Source organism: Mauremys reevesii, linkage group 5, assembly GCF_016161935.1.
Source record: "Mauremys reevesii isolate NIE-2019 linkage group 5, ASM1616193v1, whole genome shotgun sequence".
In the NCBI taxonomy this organism is placed as follows: Eukaryota; Metazoa; Chordata; order Testudines; family Geoemydidae; genus Mauremys; species Mauremys reevesii.
The window spans coordinates 6,340,343-6,358,863 of record NC_052627.1 but is presented as its reverse complement, the minus strand read 5'-3'; the positions used below and the strand labels follow the sequence as shown (position 1 = coordinate 6,358,863).

The 18,521-nt window shown below is 46.3% G+C and overlaps 1 long non-coding RNA gene across 4 annotated transcripts in view; it reads right to left on the bottom strand.

Moving 5' to 3' along the window:
• Positions 1-18,521, bottom strand: part of LOC120406695 — a 71,153-nt gene that overhangs the window by 42,081 nt on the left and 10,551 nt on the right. Inside the window, exon 3 of one of the 4 annotated variants that reach the window (XR_005599489.1) lies at positions 13,830-13,881. The exons of the other annotated variants lie outside the window; for them this stretch is intronic. This is a non-coding gene — a long non-coding RNA (uncharacterized LOC120406695). Of the gene's footprint in view, positions 1-13,829; positions 13,882-18,521 lie in introns of those variants that run through there. 4 annotated transcript variants of the gene reach the window in all.

Below are 18,521 nucleotides of genomic sequence, written 5' to 3'. Positions count from 1 at the left end.
GTTTTGCAGAAACAATAATGCTGCTTGCTAAACAAGAAAGCTGCGGACCAGAGGGAGACCATCGGAGGGAATAAAAGCAACAGTGGCAGGCCATCAGCTGCACAAATTGCTGTTAACAAACTGGAGTCGAGATAGAATCTCAGCCACTCTATTGAAAAGCTCCCCCTGACCTTGGTTTAACACTCCTGGAGCCCCTGGAGGCGTGTGCATCAGATTAAATGCACCTGCAGTTTTAAAAAGTAATTATATAGTTTTAGATTTCCACTGATAAGTTGGTATTAAACAAGGAATGCAGCCCTACAGTTTATGCCTGCCTCCATTTGTTGGCCGAAGTAAGAGCAGCCTGTTTGGATAGAGGTTCTCCCCTTGTCCCCCACTTTCCTGGCCTGTGACTTCAAAACAAATCAGGGACTGAGCTTCACTTGAAATTAGGGGCCTCCCAGCTAGATGTCTGAGTAAAGGCACCCAGATAGCACTGTGACAGGCACGGTATAAAAACCCACTAGAAAGCGAGAGATGTAGCTGTGGCTGCCCACTGGTAGCCAAATGCTGGGCAAAATTCAGTTATTTTACGGGGCCTTCAGCTGCCACGGAGCTGACTTTACATTTATATATGAGGCCTTTCATTCCTTCAGAGCTTCACAAGCTCTTTGGGACAGAGTCTGCCATTTTGTGCTGTGATTTGTGGTAGGTGCTGCACATAGGGCCCTGTCCATGACTGGTGCTCGTAGGCAGGACCAGAACACAAATTATTGATGATAATTATAATTAATAAATAAATAAGGGTCACAACATCCCTCTGTGGCGGGTAAGTGTTGCTGTATGAACATCATGAGAAGTCAGAAACAAAGATTTGACTTGCCCAAGGTCACAAAGTGAATTAGTGCCTAAGCCAAGACTAGGACCCGGTGGTCCTGGACTCTAGTAACTGATCATTAGTAACACTCCTTCTTTGTGTTCACATGCCCACATCCAAGAGTAGAACTTGGCTTCTACAGTGAACTTGAAATTAACACACCACTCTCCATTTCTGGAGTTCTACCATCATGCCTTAACTCTCCAGGGGGATTTAGTCTCTAAACACCCACCTCAGTTACTGATTTTTAATTGGAGCATCACAAAGAGGCCACCAATCAAGGGTCAGAGCCCCCCAATGTGCATTGTAGACACATAGAACCAAAAAAAAATAGTTAGTGCCCTAAAGAGTTTACAATCTAAATGAATCTCTCCCCACTTTTAAATGACACTTTCTGTTCCAATCTCCTGTAAGCCATGGGTCAGCTGCCCCAATTTTAATGAAGCAATTCGGATTGCCGTAGGCATATTTTGTATGGAATATGTGTGATATTTTAATTGGAGCTGTTTGTTTAATTTAAAGGCGTAAGTGATGGCAAGGTAGGGAAAGGGAAACTTTAAAAATAAAGTGGTTAAATCTTAAAAGTATGCAAGGTGAGACACTGAGTTAAAAAACAGAGATAACAGCACATGAAATTGTCTAAATGCCTTACAAAAGTCAAATACTGCTAGTCTTCTCTTATGACCAAAATGTCAAGCTGTAGAATTCATCAATGACTTACATTTGCTCTTTACTCAGGAATTTTCTTGTGCCTCTATCAGAAGAGGTCATACAGCCATCAGTTTAGTGAACAGGCAGCTGTATGCATTGTTGTGGATTACAGTTTTCCACTTTGTAGAACATCAGGGTTGGAAGGGACCTCAGGAGATATCTAGTCCAACACCCTGCTCAAAGCAGGACCCATCCCCAGACAGATTTTTACCCCAAATCCCTAAATGACCCATCAAGGACTAAACTCACAACCCTGGGTTTAGCAGGCCAATGCTCAAACCACTGAGCTCTCTCTCCCTTCCTTACGCTATATTTACGGATACCACAGTTACCAGCCCAGGGAGGATGTGACACAGAGCAATGCTAGAGTGTAGTCTGCTCAGTTGGGAAATGGACAATGTCAGCTTTCTGAAGACAAAGAGAACAGTGAGCTGGCAGCAACTTTCCCTGTCAGTGACTGTGGAGAAGGCAGCATTGTGGCATGATATTGAGGGTTGATCAAACCATTTTCTCATTTCAGTAACTTCTAGGCTCTTGTTTGTGACACCTGGTACCTCCACCCAAGGTGGTTCCTCACTGTGCCCTGGACACATGGGATGCTGTCCATAGGGAAAGTGATTAAGGCTACCACTGCTTACATTGTATAAAGGCCACCACACACAAAACAATAAAGACTTCAACACAAACCCTCATGAGGCCTCATCTGGAGTACTGTGTCCAGTTTTGGGTCCCACACTACAAGAAGGATGTGGATAAATTGGAGAGAGTCCTGCGGAGGGCAACAAAAATGCTTAGGGGGCTGGAGCACATGACTTCTGAGGAGAGGCTGAGGGAACTGGGACTGTTTAGTCTGCAGAAGAGAAGAATGAGGGGGGATTTGATAGCTGCTTTCAACTACCTGAAAGGGGGTTCCAAAGAGGATGGATCTAAACTGTTCTCAGTGGTAGAAGATGACAGAACAAGGAGTAATGGTCTCAAGTTGCAGAGGGGGAGGTTTAGGTTGGATATTAGGAAAAACTTTTTCACTAGTAGGGTGGTGAAGAACTGGAATGGGTTACCTAGGGAGGTAGTGGAATCTCCTTCCTTAGAGGTTTTTAAGGTCAGGCTTGACAAAGCCCTGGCTGGGATGATTTAGTTGGATTTGGTCCTGCTTTGAGCAGGGGGTTGGACTAGATGACCTCCTGAGGTCCCTTCCAACGCTGAGATTCTATGATTCTATGAACCCCAGCAAAAAAGAGACACACCCCAAAACAACAGTGAGGGCTTTCCTGGGGGCAGGGAAATAGGATCTGAGGAAGGAAAGGTTTAGGTTTAAGTAGTAAGCACTAAGCATCAACAATTCAACTAATTCCCCACTTGCCAACACTCACAGTTGTTCCCAGCCCCCAGCTCTTCCCAGGCAGATGGGACACTGAGAACGAGTCCAGAGACAAGTGCTGTAGCACTGCGAATGTTAACCGGCTTAAACAAAAAAGGGTCCCCTTTGGGGTCTGGGCCCAGAGTCCTGTGGAGGTCTCAGAGGGCTCTCAGTAGCTGGCACAGGGTGGGATCCCTCCCACTCCACAGGGCCAGAACTGTCTGACCCAGGCACTAGATCCCACAGCAGTTCTCAGACTCCCTTTGTGGGGAGTGGGAGTTAATCCGGGACTCCCTGAGCTGTTTGGCTTCTCTCTAAGCTCCCCATCTCAAAACCAAAACTAACACTAGTCTCTCACTCAAGGCAGTGAAAAATGTCATGCCCTGTGCGATGTAATTAGACTGACCCAGTGTAGATGCTGCTGGGTTGATGGGAGAATTCTTCCCTCGACCTAGCTACCATCTCTTGGAGAGGAGGATTAAGTGTCTACGCGACAGCGGCGCAGCTGCAGCTGTGCCACTGTAGCGTTTCTAGTGTAGACATACCCTGTCTCTGTGTCAGGCTGTCCTCTTCCACTGCCCTGGTTTATCATTGGCCCAGGAAACTGCTTGTCCAGATCCCCCATGCAGAAACTCCCCATTAGCCACAGCAGGGGTTTCTAGTCCATTATGTGCCCACCCCTGACTCCAAGCATGCTGGGAAATGGGGCCAGCAGGCTCAGGTGGGCATTATTGGTGTCATGCATGAGGTAGGACCGCGCTAGAGGCTCAGCCCAGAGTACCAGCAGCTGACAAACACAAGTGTGGGTTAAATAGCAAAACTCCTTCTGACTTCAACAGAGTCAGGGTTTCACCCCTTGCTTCCAGGCCTGGCTCTGCCATTGAGTTACTGTGTAACCTGGGAAAGCCATTGCCCTCCTTTGTGTCTCTGCTTCCCCGTCCACCCACTGTCTGTCCTGTGTCCCTACACACTGAGCTCTTACTGGTAGTGACCCTTGACAAAGGGTCCCCTGTTCTTTGCAAAAAACTCTCTCCTCAGACCTGACAAACTCACTACACCAGATGTGTCTTTCAGGATATTTAGAGTAACATGTAAGGTTTCTAAAGACAGCTTGTAACTTGTCAAGAGCCATAATCATTGCGAGATGCATGTAAAGGTAATATTTAAGGAATAATGTATCTATATTGAAAGTATGCTTTAGGGGAGTGGTGTAAAAAGTAACTATTAGTCACCAGGACATCTCGGTAATGGCCCATTCGAGCAAGGGGAAGGTGTCACCCTGCCCTGCTTGGCCAGTGATGCAATGCCATGCTCCACTGTTCAGTCTTGACCAATATTAAGACTTTCAATGGGAATCCATCAGAGGCAACGAGAAACAGGCAAAACCACTTAAAGGTAAAAAAGAAACTTTACAACAAGACAGCAGTTTGCCCTATCTGTGAATAGAATTGAAAGGCTGTTTCAGCGTAACACAGAGGACAGAGAAGCATTCTCTCCATTCACTGTGGGGACATCTTAAGGGCTCTGGTGAATATTTGGATCCCTGATTCTTGTGAGCCAGCCAGCTCTGCAACAGACTGAACTTTAGGGGGAACCCTACTTTGGGACGGGAAAGGTGACTATTGGTAAATGTAGACCCAGGTTCACATGTTATGACTTTGTGTTGTGTTGTAGCCAGTTATTTCCATTGCTTTCTCTCACTTCTAGTTTAATCTTAATTAACTAATTAATTAACAAACTAAGGTTTGTAACCTGTCCTTTAAATCGGCTTCGGTACCCAATGACTGGAAGTTAGCTAATGTAACGCCAATATTTAAAAAGGGCTCTAGGGGTGATCCCGGCAATTACAGACCGGTAAGTCTAATGTCGGTACCGGGCAAATTAGTTGAAACAATAGTTAAGAATAAAATTGTCAGACACATAGAAAAACATAAACTGTTGAGCAATAGTCAACATGGTTTCTGTAAAGGGAAATCGTGTCTTACTAATCTATTAGAGTTCTTTGAAGGGGTCAACAAACATGTGGACAAGAGGGATCCGGTGGACATAGTGTACTTAGATTTCCAGAAAGCCTTTGACAAGGTCCCTCATCAAAGGCTCTTATGTAAATTAAGCTGTCATGGGATAAAAGGGAAGGTCCTTTCATGGATTGAGAACTGGTTAAAGGACAGGGAACAAAGGGTAGGAATTAATGGTAAATTCTCAGAATGGAGAGGGGTAACTAGTGGTGTTCCCCAAGGGTCAGTCCTAGGACCAATCCTATTCAATTTATTCATAAATGATCTGGAGAAAGGGGTAAACAGTGAGGTGGCAAAGTTTGCAGATGATACTAAACTTCTCAAGATAGTTAAGACCAAAGCAGACTGTGAAGAACTTCAAAAAGATTTCACAAAACTAAGTGATTGGGCAACAAAATGGCAAATGAAATTTAATGTGGATAAATGTAAAGTAATGCACATTGGAAAAAATAACCCCAAGTATACATACAACATGATGGGGGCTAATTTAGCTACAACGAGTCAGGAAAAAGATCTTGGAGTCATCGTGGATAGTTCTCTGAAGATGTCCACGCAGTGTGCAGAGGCGGTCAAAAAAGCAAACAGGATGTTAGGAATCATTAAAAAGGGGATAGAAAATAAGACTGAGAATATATTATTGCCCTTATATAAATCCATGGTACACCCACATCTCGAATACTGTGTACAGATGTGGTCTCCTCCCCTCAAAAAAGATATTCTAGCACTAGAAAAGGTTCAGAAAAGGGCAACTAAAATGATTAGGGGGTTAGAGAGGGTCCCATACGAGGAAAGATTAAAGAGGCTAGGACTCTTCAGCTTGGAAAAGAGGAGACTAAGGGGGGATATGATAGAAGTATATAAAATCATGAGAGATGTGGAGAAAGTGGATAAGGAAAAGTTATTTACTTATTCCCATAATACAAGAACTAGGGGTCACCAAATGAAATTAATAGGCAGCATGTTTAAAACAAATAAAAGGAAGTTCTTCTTCATGCAGTGCACAGTCAACTTGTGGAACTCTTTACCTGAGGAGGTTGTGAAGGCTAGGACTATAACAATGTTTAAAAGAGAACTGGATAAATTCATGGTGGTTAAGTCCATAAATGGCTATTAGCCAGGATGGGTAAGAATGGTGTCCCTAGCCTCTGTTCGTCAGAGGATGGAGATGGATGGCAGGAGAGAGATCACTTGATCATTGCCTGTTAGGTTCACTCCCTCTGGGGCTCCTGGCATTGGCCACTGTCGGTAGACAGATACTGGGCTAGATGGACCTTTGGTCTGACCAGGTACGGCCATTCTTATGTTCTTATGTTCTTTCTTAAATAAACTTACTTCTGCCTTATCCCAGTGCTGTGTGGTTTACAAGAGTGGTGGTTTCAGCTAAAATGGGGTACACTGCCCCTTTGAGTGCAGAGGATCTGGGATTTCTCTGAGAAACCAGCATCAAGGGCTGCACAGCACCAGGGAATGCTTCAGAAGGACTGGGGTCGTGCTTACTGTTAGCCTGAAAGGTGGAGTGGGGCTGCATAACCTAAAGCAGAGGCTGGTGTTAGGACGCTGATGTCCAGCCAGGTACAAGCAAGAGTTTCGCATGCTGGAGACAGTCATGGATGTCCTGAGAACCATCAAACATGTGTCTCTACAACACCTAGCACAAAAGGAATCTTCTCTTGGTTGAGGTGTCTAGGTGCTACTTGAATATAAGAAACCAAAGAGCTAAGCTGGGGTGGTGTTTAGCGAATAAAACTAGGAGGAGCTAGGATATCCTGCATGGCATAGAGGGGAGAAATCCAAGACTGGATCTTTAAATTCTGGGTGGCTATTTTAGCGATGGATGAATTTTTTAAAAGTTTGGCTAGGCTTAAATGCATAACCAAAGGCAGTATATCCAAATGAAACCAGCCTTTCGCATCTGCAGAACAGGGTGGAATGTCGGCAGCAGTGCAGGTATGCACACTTCCACCAGGAACTGCTGCAGGAGCAGATTTTCCTCACAGTGTCTCGGTTCTTGTGCTTAAGGAAAGGTTGTGAAAAAGACAAGGTGGCTGAGGACAGATATTCTGTTGGAGGAAGAGACAAGCTTCACAGAGCTCTTCTTCAGGTCTGGGCAAGGTAACTAGAGTGTCACAGCTAAATACGAGGTGAGACAGCTTGTTATGCATAAGGGGTTAACACAGGTTGTAAGAAATCATTTAAAATGAAGTGAGCAATTAACATTTCCTCAGTGATAGGACAAAGGGTCTGTAGGTTACAAATTGATATAATGAGCCATAAAACCAGTGTGGTCTGCTGGAATCATGATTTTTAGTGTCTAGAAGAATTATGAATTTAAATTCCCAGGCTCCTCTTTTCAAGGTGTCGCGCAGGTTTCCTTTGAGGATGAGGACTGATACTTCTGATACGAAGCGATTGCTCTGTGAAAAGCATTTGCCCACAGGTGATGGAGTGTTTTTGTCTTTAATCATGTTAAGGAAAGGTTGCGTGGTTTGGGACTTGAGAGTTCCTCTTTCTGCTATTGACTCACCGAGGGACCTTGAGCAAGTCATTTTGCTTTTCTGTGCCTCAGCTTCCTCATATGTGAAATGGGGATAATATCTGTCTCGCAAGGGCAGTATGAGGCAAAATGAACTAATATAACAAGGACTATAAAGCTTGTGGGAATTCAGACATCTAGATTTCAGACCCTCACAAGAGGTTCATCATTGTGAGCATGAGTGTAAAAATATGTGAATGTGTGGGGATTTGCTTTAGCCTAACTGTAGAATGTTAAGAGCCTTCCTTTTCTTTCCATTTGCATTTAGGTTGTTTACTCCAAGTATTCATTTGTTTGGTTTGCTGCGTTTCCACTCTCTGCATCTGTTCATTTGTTTAAGTAACATTCTCTTAGCTTTCCACTTCTGTTTCCTCTCATTACAGTGCAGCAGCTGTTTAGCATTTTTTAAAAAAAAAATCAATTAAAAATAAAATCCTAATCCTATATTGAAGGGGAAAGTTTCTGAGAGTTTGGCTGCAGAACTTTAGTGTCTGCATATTTCATTCATTATTACTTTTTCAGGGGCCAGTCTGATGCAGTCTCCACACCTGAGAATACCCATCTGAAGTGCTGGGTGCCCTTAGTACACATTTTAAAAGAGAAGATGGTAGGTTCAAAGGGGGGCAGAGCGCAGAAATCAACCTGCGCATCAACACTTCTTTACAACACTCTAGCACCAGTCATGGGAGCAATGCAAGTTACAAATCCCCATAGTTCTTTCCCGCTAGACAGAAATCCAAAAAGAAAAGGTCTTCACCCAATTCTTTCTTTACACTCTGCACAGGGCTGAATTTCACCCATTCAAACAGCCAGTGCAAGGTCTGTGCATCACAGTGGCTTTAAGTGGAACTTCACTAACACAAAAGGAACAGGAGTACTTGTGGCACCTTAGAGACTAACAAATTTATTTCAGCATAAGCTTTCATGGGCTACAGCCCACTTCTTCGGATGCATAGAATGGAACACACAGACAGGAGATAGTTATACATACAGAGAACATGAAAAGGTGAAAGTATGCATACCAACTGGAAGAGTCCAATCAATTGAGATGAGCTATCCTCAGCAGGAGAAAAAAAAAAACCTTTGAAGTGATAATTGAGATGACCCATAGAAGGTGTGAGGAGAACTTCACTAACACAGACTTTGTGGGACTTCAGTGGCGTATTTTCCACCCTGTATTGGAACAGCTGGCTGGAATCCCGCGAGATTTAGAGCAGAGAGGGTTGGGACCACAACGTTCCCCTCAGAGGCTGACTTTCTGCATCATCTGAGGATTGTGATTTTAACCCAGCCCTAGTTCAAAGCTTTCAGTGACCTCAACAGGGCAAAATCTTGATTTTTTGGCGCAGTTGATCTAAAATAGCTGAATTTTTTCAGGCCTTGCCGCCATCTCTGTCAAGCCTTGTACCTCACCATTACCCTCTAGCAGCTCCCTATCCCTTTCCTTGATCCCTGCCAACCCGAAATACAGAGCCTCGCTCACTAGCCTCCTGTCCCAGGCTCTCTCTTCATACTACCCCACCTTTGAGGAACTGGTCGTTGTGCCCTTTCCCAGCTCCTGGGGGAATCATGGCTCTTCAGGACAACCTGGGGATGAGCCCCGGACAAAGGAAGAAAGGCGAGAGAAAGCCTCGCATTTGTCTCTGCCTCTGAATATTCGGGACAGACACATATTCCTCTCCCTTCTGCAACTCAGAGTGGAACAAATGGGTCCCCCAACCAAGCAGCAGGGTTTTACAATGGGAGGCCACCCATCCCTCTTCTACCATTTGATGGCAGGAGTCTTCTGGTCCCGTCCCTCCCCCCTCCAGTCCGGGGACAAGAATCTTCAGAGGAAACATCCTCACCAGCCTGTCTTCCTGCCAGGCTAATGGGGGTGGGGAGATGAGGAGGGGAACCAGCCACTTCCCAGGAGCTCTCACAGATTGTTCACAAAGATAAATCTCAGTCTGACCATGGGGCATTTACAGGAAAATGTTTTGCTGATTAAAGAAAAATTGAGGATCGGGTAAATGTATGTGGGGAGCATGTGAGGAGAACCCTCTCCTTGGGTAGCCAATCTGGGCTGGAACCATTCGCTGCTGTAATCAGGTCAAATGGAATTTCAGAGTTGCATTCAGGAGGCTGGCTTGGGTGATTACACTGAGCGGTAGAGAACAGCTCTGCCACATCTATCACCAAGCGCTCCTGCTCCTCCAATAACCAGCCTCGCTGGCTCCCAGAGAGGAAATCATCTTCATTTGGGTTGCAATTCCCCCCAATTACATTTAAGAAAATGTCCCCATTGTCGACACCCAATCACGGCTCCAGATTGTGCCTCTGTCTCTCACCCGTGTCCTCACTTGCCGGCTCTGAGCCTTCCCACTTATCAGTTGAGTTCTGGATCTGCTGCTTTCAAGGTGTTCTGACAGCATCCCTCATTAGAGCTCCTTTAGCATAAGGATCCTGAGTTATTAAAGGCCACACAAATGAGGCTTTTAAAATAATTACTCTGTCCTGCCTGCACATAGAATCTGGTCACACTTTGTATTAAAGTTCCATATATGAATGGTTTATAATGGGTTAATATGATTGATAGGCATCTTACCGACTTGAGCACTATAATATCTAGGTGTTATAGATGGCTGGAAACATAATGGCAGCATGTCTTACAGATGGTGATAAGCCAGAGTTGCAAGCAACCTATTGACCTATTGATTAACATTAACCATCTATTAAAACATCTGTTCAACGTGTATTAATTCTGTATAAATGGAACCTCAATACGAAGTGTGACTGAGGATCCATTAGGTTGGCTGTAATAAGCTTGCACTCCATACCGTGTCACCTTTGAACACAGAGGGGAACACAGAGATTGCCAGGCCGGGTCAGGCCTGTTTCCAACAGTGGCCAGAGCCAGTTGGGTCAGAGCAATGTGCAAAGCACCCTGTGGCGGACGTTTGTGGGATAACCTGCTCTTAAAAGAAGTCAGCTAAATATAGGGTGGCCAGATAGCAAGGGTAAAAAATCGGGCCGGGGGTGGCGGGTAACAGGTGCCTATATAAGAAAAAAAACCCAAAATCAGGACTGTCCCTATAAAATTGGGACATCTGGTCACCCTAGCTAAGTAGGCTCAGCTCTTTGCATCAGAGTCCATTTTTAAGGCTACATAAAGCAGTCTAACCGCCAGAGAAAAACAGTGGAAAATTGCCTGGCCACTCCCACACACACACACACACACACATGACTCTTCCATTTGATGATCTCATGTTTTCTAAACAACCTTCCTGAGAATGGCATTGCTATTTTTCAAGGACAGAATAAGGAATGACTCGTTGGCTCAGTTCAAAGGTAGGGGAAGTCATTCTCACAGCCCTCTGCCCCTAGACTCTCCCTCCTCTGCTCTCTAGCTTGCCACATGCCATACTTGCTTCTGTTCGTTTGGCTTTGTAAAGTGCTTTTTTTCTGGGGGGGGGGGGGTGGAGGGAACACTGTCACACCATGGCAGAGGGAGAAGGGAGTGGCAGATTTTAACTGATACTTTGAGTTCACTGGAAAAGTATGCTGCAGCCAGACCAAGGGCTTGTCTATGGAAACGTTATACCAGTAGTAGCTAAATTATTAAACTGCTATAATTATACCTGCCTAACTCGCCATGTGGACACACTTACTCTGGTATAAGAGTGTATTTTTCTGGTTTAACTTATGTTGTGTGCGAGATAATTGAAGATAAACTGAAAAAAGCCACTCTGTACTGGAATAAGCATGTCCACATGGGAGTTATAGAGGTCTCATGAGAGAGGTGTAACTATACCCTGTATAATTTAACCAGGGTAACTGGTTAAGCTTTGCCATGTACACAAACCCTCAAACATGGGCATATATCCTCATGAAAGGGTGGGGCTTTACGTGTTGGCAAGATTAGTGTGCTATGGATGCAGGCCAAACAAACCGCCTTTGCATTCCCCAGATCCTGGGATCCCTGGCATGGAGTGGCCGCCGTGTTAGAGCCAGGACAAGAGCCTAGTCCTGTGTACAGACCATTAGACTGAACCTCTCTCACTGAAAGCTGGTCTTGGTCTCCAGCTGCTAGAGGAACACAATGGGGCCTTGGTCTAGGCAACTCAAAATGGCATTTTGGCCGGGAGCACCCATGTCTGCCCAGCTCGTAATGCTGGAAATCAGAACGCTGCTGGGAAATAGCACCCATAGCTGCAGTGCACTGCTGAGCATTCCTGCAGCCCTCCAGCACCGGCAGCAGCCCCATTAGCTGGCGATTCAATGTGCTGGCAGCAGGGACTCTGGTTACACCAGCCTGTTCAGAAGTGTCACCTACAGTGGAGTCCCTGGCTCTATATTGCAACAGGCACCATCTACTGCACCCCGTGGCCTGCACAGTGTTGCCACACCATCCACTGCCCACTCTGGGCTGTTGGCATCAGTAGGCTTGCTACGGGCAAGTGAGAGGTCCCTAAGCACGGCTGTATCCTGCCCGGTATCTCCCACGAGTGAAGGAGATCCTGGCAAGTGCAATCAATGAAGCGACGCGAAGGCAGTTCTGACACCGCTCCTCACCTGCCGCTGGACATAACCGCTCCCACTGGGCCAGGGCACAGAGCATGCATCGCGCTCTCCAGCTTTGGGGCATGTTTCTCCCCTCGTCAGCCCAGCTCAGGAAGTGAGGGGTTGCAGCTTGTGCTCTCACTGTGATTGGGGTGCGTTGGGTGGCCCATACTGGATGGCCCATACTGATGGCTATGGCACTCCTGAGGGCTGCTCTAACTCTAATGCCAGGGCACAGAGCCAGTCTGACTGCACCTGCTCCCATCCTCTCCAGCACTGACTCTCCCCACACCTCCACCAAGCTTGTCCTTGTCCTGGAGGCTACTGGGAGGGGCAGTGCACCAGTGTGTGTCACCGGGTTGGCATTAGACCTTCCCACAACTCCTTTGTAGCTTGTGCAGTGGTGCCTGACAGAGTACACAGACCCCACACCAGGCCTGAAGGGTGTGGGAGGCAATACTGGGCGCGGGTACCCCGTGCCTCCAGGCCTGCTGAGCATGCTATCCCTGGAGGAGTGGGTTAGAAGGGGCTCAGAAGCCCAGGCAAAAGGTGGTGGACAGGCTGCAAGATGGAGAATCCCTTTTTCAGGCCATACAGCCTGAGAAGGGACCATCAAGCAGGTAAGGCCTTGTCACAGGGTCCGCACAGGTTTCTCCTCTCTCGTGCCTGTACTGGCTGGTTAAAAAAAAGAGTCCCCACGCCTTCTTCAGTGCCTCACCCTTGTGTCTTTGTTTACAGTGCAACCGTGTTGTCCCTTTTTCCCCCCCAAAAGCTATCCCCAGTCAGCCCCTTCCCAGGGTCTCCTGGCCCGTGAGGCTCTTTTCCCTTGGTGAGGGGAAGAGATATGTAACCCTCCTAGCCCCTCCCCGGCTAGCCTCCTCACTGAGCTTTCCTCTGGGCTTTTATAGCCCTCCTCCTCCTCAGCCCAGCTGTCGCTACTTAACTCAACTCATAGCAGTGAGCCAGCCCTCATTAGGGCTGGCAGCAGGGCTCTCTGCTGACTGCTGGGCCCCTGCCCCGGCCTCCCTACCAGAAAGCAGGGCTTAGCCAGCATTTTAGCAGGGCATTTGAGGGGTTTACCCCAGCCCTGCCACAGGCAACTCCTTCTCCAACCACCATTCTCTTTGAGCACCAGCAGGTCCCACAGGTCCCTGATCCTGTGGACGCTTTTTGTTAAGCGATTGTTCGTTTGGAGACAGGGGCCATGGCCCAAACTGAAGGGACATATAGGTAGGAAGTAGCCCAGAACAGCACATTTAGACTCTCGGCAGGGAAGGTCTGCCCATATTGCTTCCCATAGAGCCCTGGGCTGAGACCTAGTGGAGAGGGAAAGCCCCAGTCTCCCTACCACATTCCCCTAAGGCCCAAAGCATAGAGGCACCTGTACTGCTCAGACAGAGAGGCAAGGGGCCAGAGGCCAGGTGCATTAACCACTAGGCTGCCTGGCCCTTCAAACACCCTATTACGTAGTGCCACTGGGTAACATCGCACCTAGCCCTCAGCACCATTTTTTTGTGCCTATCTTGTTCCTTGAGGGCTTTTTTGCATGAAAGAGGATGATCTTGGCCCTCTTTGAAATTTACTAGCTTGTACTTTCCAGCCAGTGGCACGGCCATTGGATTATTCAGTACTGTTCTGCAGCCCATGTGTAATCTGCCATTCATATGCTAGAAAACGTGTTCAATCATAGCTCCGCTATGCTCCAACAATCCAAAGGAGGATAGTAAGAGAGAGAAAATCTAGGCTCCATCGTGGGATGAACCTCTGCCTCATGAATAAAAAGACTCATTTGAGCATCTGTACTTATTCTAAGCTGTTTATTTGAACATTTCTTCCTCCATTAGCCTCTCTTCTTCTCCTCTCCCTGAAATAAAATGGGAATTAGGTTCTACAATGTTAGATAATACTTCCTACATAAAAGTGTTGTTTCTCTAATTAGCTGAAATATTCAAAACAATGAGGCGGGGTGTGGAGGCTTTTTCATTCTGCCATAAGGATATGATATCATTCACAACATCGCTTAATTAAATACTAGAAATGAGCTCTCATGGAAATGAGGACATTTTGGAAATGAATAATTCTTTCCTTAAACAATTCTTCCCTATGTTCAAATATTGGCAAGAGAAATTTAGCTTTGTCACAGTGATCTGGTATTTAATTGATTTTTTTTCATTTGATTCAATATTAAAAGCATGAACTTTTGATGAAAAGGGAATGTAATTCATTGGACCATTTGAAATGAATAATTGTGCAGTCTGTTACCAAAGTAAAACCCCAACCTCCAGAAGTCCCCGTAATGCTGGATCTGCACTCCCCAATCTCAGCATCCCTTGTAAAGCGGACTCCAGAGGCACATCTTTCACATGACAGCATCAAGGGGAGGATTTTCAAAAGCATTCAGTGTGGGTCAAATTCTGCCCCCACTGAAATCAATGATGAACCTTCACCAAATTCAAAGGGAGCAGAGTCAGACCAACACTAACCACATCCGAGTATCTCATGGTCAGTCAATAAAGGGCCAGTTTGTATGATACTGACAATTTATGTCAGTATATACGGGAGCACAGGATCCAACAACATCCTTGGTTTAGTTCTGTTATGCAGCACATTAGGGCCCAGTCCTAAGCTTATTTCGAGCTGAGTGAATAATGGATTTTTTAGAAAAAAAAATCTGGTTTCAACTAAGCTGAGTTTGTTTCATGCCAAAATGAAAAACCAAGCAGGGGTGGGGAGGGAATCATCTGGAGTTGGATGAAACATGTTTGACCCAAAATGAAATTTTTTTGTTTGGTTTTGTTTTGGTAGGAGTATTTGGGGGAGGGGGGGAGAAGTTATACTTTTAACATTCACTTCAAAATTTAACTAAACACCAGTTCTAAACAAAACATTTCATGTAGACATTGTCTAGGTGGACCGGGTAGTGTTCAGTGCTTGCAAGATAAGAGCTCTGCTTTATTTGGTGTCTGGCTCCAACTGGCTGTGCAGAGTAAGAGCTTCACCATGCCCTGTCCAGACTCTTTGTCTGGGAAGCTCAGCCCTTAAAGGCACAGCCCCTGCCACCAAAGATACCAGTTCTCCTGTGAAGACGACGTTCCCTTCTTTATCTGCCAACAATAATGCTATTGAACTTAATAGGTACATCTGACAAATGAACAGCCAACTGCTTCGCATTATGCCAGCTAAAGAACAGCTAAAACACAGAGGACCTGCCCTCAGCATCTGAAATCAGAGCAGTGGCGTACAACTGCAATGTCCTCACAGGAAGAAGTCAGGAATCTGGGCAATCTGGCTTCATAAGTCCCCATGCTGCAGGTTAACATTGATACCAACAGAACAAGAGAAGGCAGGACAGCAAGTCCCATTGGCCCCTTGCCTGAGACAGCTTTGCAGGGCCATATCCCTCAGCCATTCTGTCTGCGTCCATTTTCCCCACTCCTCTCTCATTTACCCGGGCCCTTTTCTGAGCCTCACTGTTTCCAGTCAGTTATTCTCTCTCTCCCTAATACTCCCCATTACTGATTTCCACTTCCTCTGGGCTCCCCACATAAGGCATTCCCGTGCTCCCAGCTTCTGCTGTCACTTCCCAGGGAAGTTTGTCTGCAGGACTATGGAGCGATACTCACTGGGGCAATCAGTTCACTGGTGAAGCTATCTCAGGCAACATGCCATGGTGCAGTGTGCCCACCTTGAAGTGCAACAGACAGGAACTGTGTTTGGGGAGGCTTTCAAAAAGTTTGGTTTTGAAAGGCTATTTCAGCTGCAAACAGCAGCAGTAGTGTGCTTGCATTGTGCCCTTCAGCTGGCTAAAAGAAGCATTCCTAATGGCAGAGGACTGGGAAGCCACCCTCTTGGATACATTCAGCTCTTCCATTTTGTGCACCGTCTTGGGTGATTGCCTCTCTCCATGCCTCAGTTTCCTCCATTGTGCACTGAGGGTAAAAATAATGCTTCCCTCCCTCCTACGGCTGTGGTGAGATTTCATTCATGCCTGTGTAACCCTCTGCTGCTCCAGTTCACCAGCCCAGTATGAGGTTGTGCAGGACAGAGTAAGTCTGCATTGGAGCTTTTTTTACACAACTTTGGGAAACTGGGCTCCTCAAATTGCTCTGCATTGTATGTCAGTGTGTGTTCCCCTCAGACCAGACCCACCCACCCACCCCACCAGAAGCAACATTGTATGGATGACACTCCAGCCGCCTCCTCTCAGCTTGCTTGCCCCATGCTCCCAGATTCAGTCAGTGCTGAAACCTCCTGCTGGGAGGTCGGAGGGGACCAGCTGGCAGGAACCCCAGGAAGTTCTCCCAGTGTGCAGCAATTAGGAAGCCAGAATGTGTAGTTCCCACTGCTGGAGCACAGTGGACCTTGGGCTATGCGTAAAGCACTGGGATCCATGGATAAAAGGTGAAACCTAACTGCAAAGTATTTGTTGTAGTCTAAAAGAATTATAATTCTCCTACCCCAGTGTAAGCCCACACGCCAGTATCACGGTTAGAGCCATCTAAGATAGTAACAACCATCAAAAATTGTTACGGCCTAACTTGTTTCCATAATGATCCAAACACACACCAACAAAACATGAGATGGGTTCAGAGTCAGAATTTCTCATAATACATGCAGCTCTTCACCTGTAATGAATAATAAAATCCTCCTGTTTTTCTGTTTTCAGAATTAACAAGGGGGCGGGAGGAGGGAGGGGGCGGAAGAGAGACGAGGAGCTGGCTGGGTGCCATGGTTAAAAGATTTTTACAAAAATCACACATGCACACAGAGCAGGGAAATGCAGAAATGCCATATGTAGAGTAAACAAGCTGTAGTGACCTTCTCGGGCTTTATCAAATATTCATGGGGAGTAGACTTGTGGGGATACAGAACTAATAATAATGAACTCATAGGCGTTCTGGCAGCTCCGGTTCCCTGGCATTCTCCAGTCCCCATGCACAGACTTGCATCTCCATGTTACACTCACAGACACCTCTTAGCAAACTAACTTGGGTTAGAACAACACTAAGGCTGGTGGCAGAATGCAGCCTTCTGTTTCTAACGAGCTAAAGCAAAGAAGGCAGGCAAATTGCTTGATGGGATTTTGGTGCATCTGTGCTTTGTTATCAGAGAGACGTCTGGGACAGCGAATGATCCTGTGGACGAGTGACACTCAACCTTTAACAGTGGAAGAGACATTCTGCAATTGCACGGAGCAGCAGAAAGCCTCAGGGGAATTCAATGTATGTAGCAAATGAAAATGCACATGACAGTCACCACAACAGTTAAATAAAGTTTACAGCATGAGGACATATGGTTTAAGAACCCAAAGTTTCACCATTTTTGATAAATCAGGACTTGTCTATACATATAGTGATGCAGCGCATCTGGTGAAGACTCTCTATGCCGATGGGAGAGAGCTTGCCCATGGGCATAATAAAATCACTTCCACGAGCCGCTGCAGGTGTGTTGGTGGGAGAATCTCTCCCACCGACGTAGCAATGTCCACACCAGCACTTATGTCGCTCAGGGGTGTGGTTTATTCACACCCCTGAGCGACATGTTATGCCGACATGAGCTGTAGTGTAGATATAGCTTCCGACTCTACTCTTCACTAGAGAAGCTCTTCGAGTGTTAGAAGCAAGTAGGTAAAGGTCCCCCAGTGGTAGATCATTTAACTCCCTCCCCAAGATGGCTGTGGGCAATCAGAGATCGTTTCAGAACAAGCAACATATTTAGAAACCTTTTCCACAGGAAAAGCAGCAGGAGCAACACCATCTACTGTCAAGTATCAGAGGGGTAGCCGTGTTAGTCTGGATCTGTAAAAGCAACAAAGAATCCTGTGGCACCTTATAGACTAACAGACGTTTTGCAGCATGAGCTTTCGTGGGTGAATACCCACTTCTTCGGATGCAAGACCATCTACTGTGTGCACCTCAGAGCCGAGACCACCTCACAACCCAACTGCCAACAGGGAGTAGTGTCTGGAAGTGATCCCCAAAGGTTAACGAGTGAGAGTCAGGCAGTCAACGCTGCCTTCTCTCTGAAAATATAGCAGCTTTTGTCAGGGCCAAGATTAGACTCTCTAGAATCTAGGCTCCAGCTACCCAGTGGAGGTCAACCTTAAAGGGCCAGCTCTCCCCACCCCATCCCCACATTTGTTCCAACGGGTGTCCAAGATAAAGCCGCACCAGAGTCAGTGAATAAAAGTCCAGAGCTCTCATCTAGTACCTTTCACTATAAGGATCTCCTTGATGTTGGCAACATGGATCTCACTACCCTTTTCAAGACCACTGGGAAGGCCTTGCCACCTATGAACTGCACATTACAGAATCATTGATGCAGAAAATCATTGAGGAAGATGCACTATGGAATAAGTAGTGTGTCAAGGCTGAGAACCTGAAAACATCAGTGGGAAATCTTTTAAGAATTATAATTTGAACTAGGGCCTTAGTTCCTCTGCTTCTGTGGAACATGACCCCATTGGGCACCTGTTGGACCCAAGAGCAGCTAACCTCTATGTTG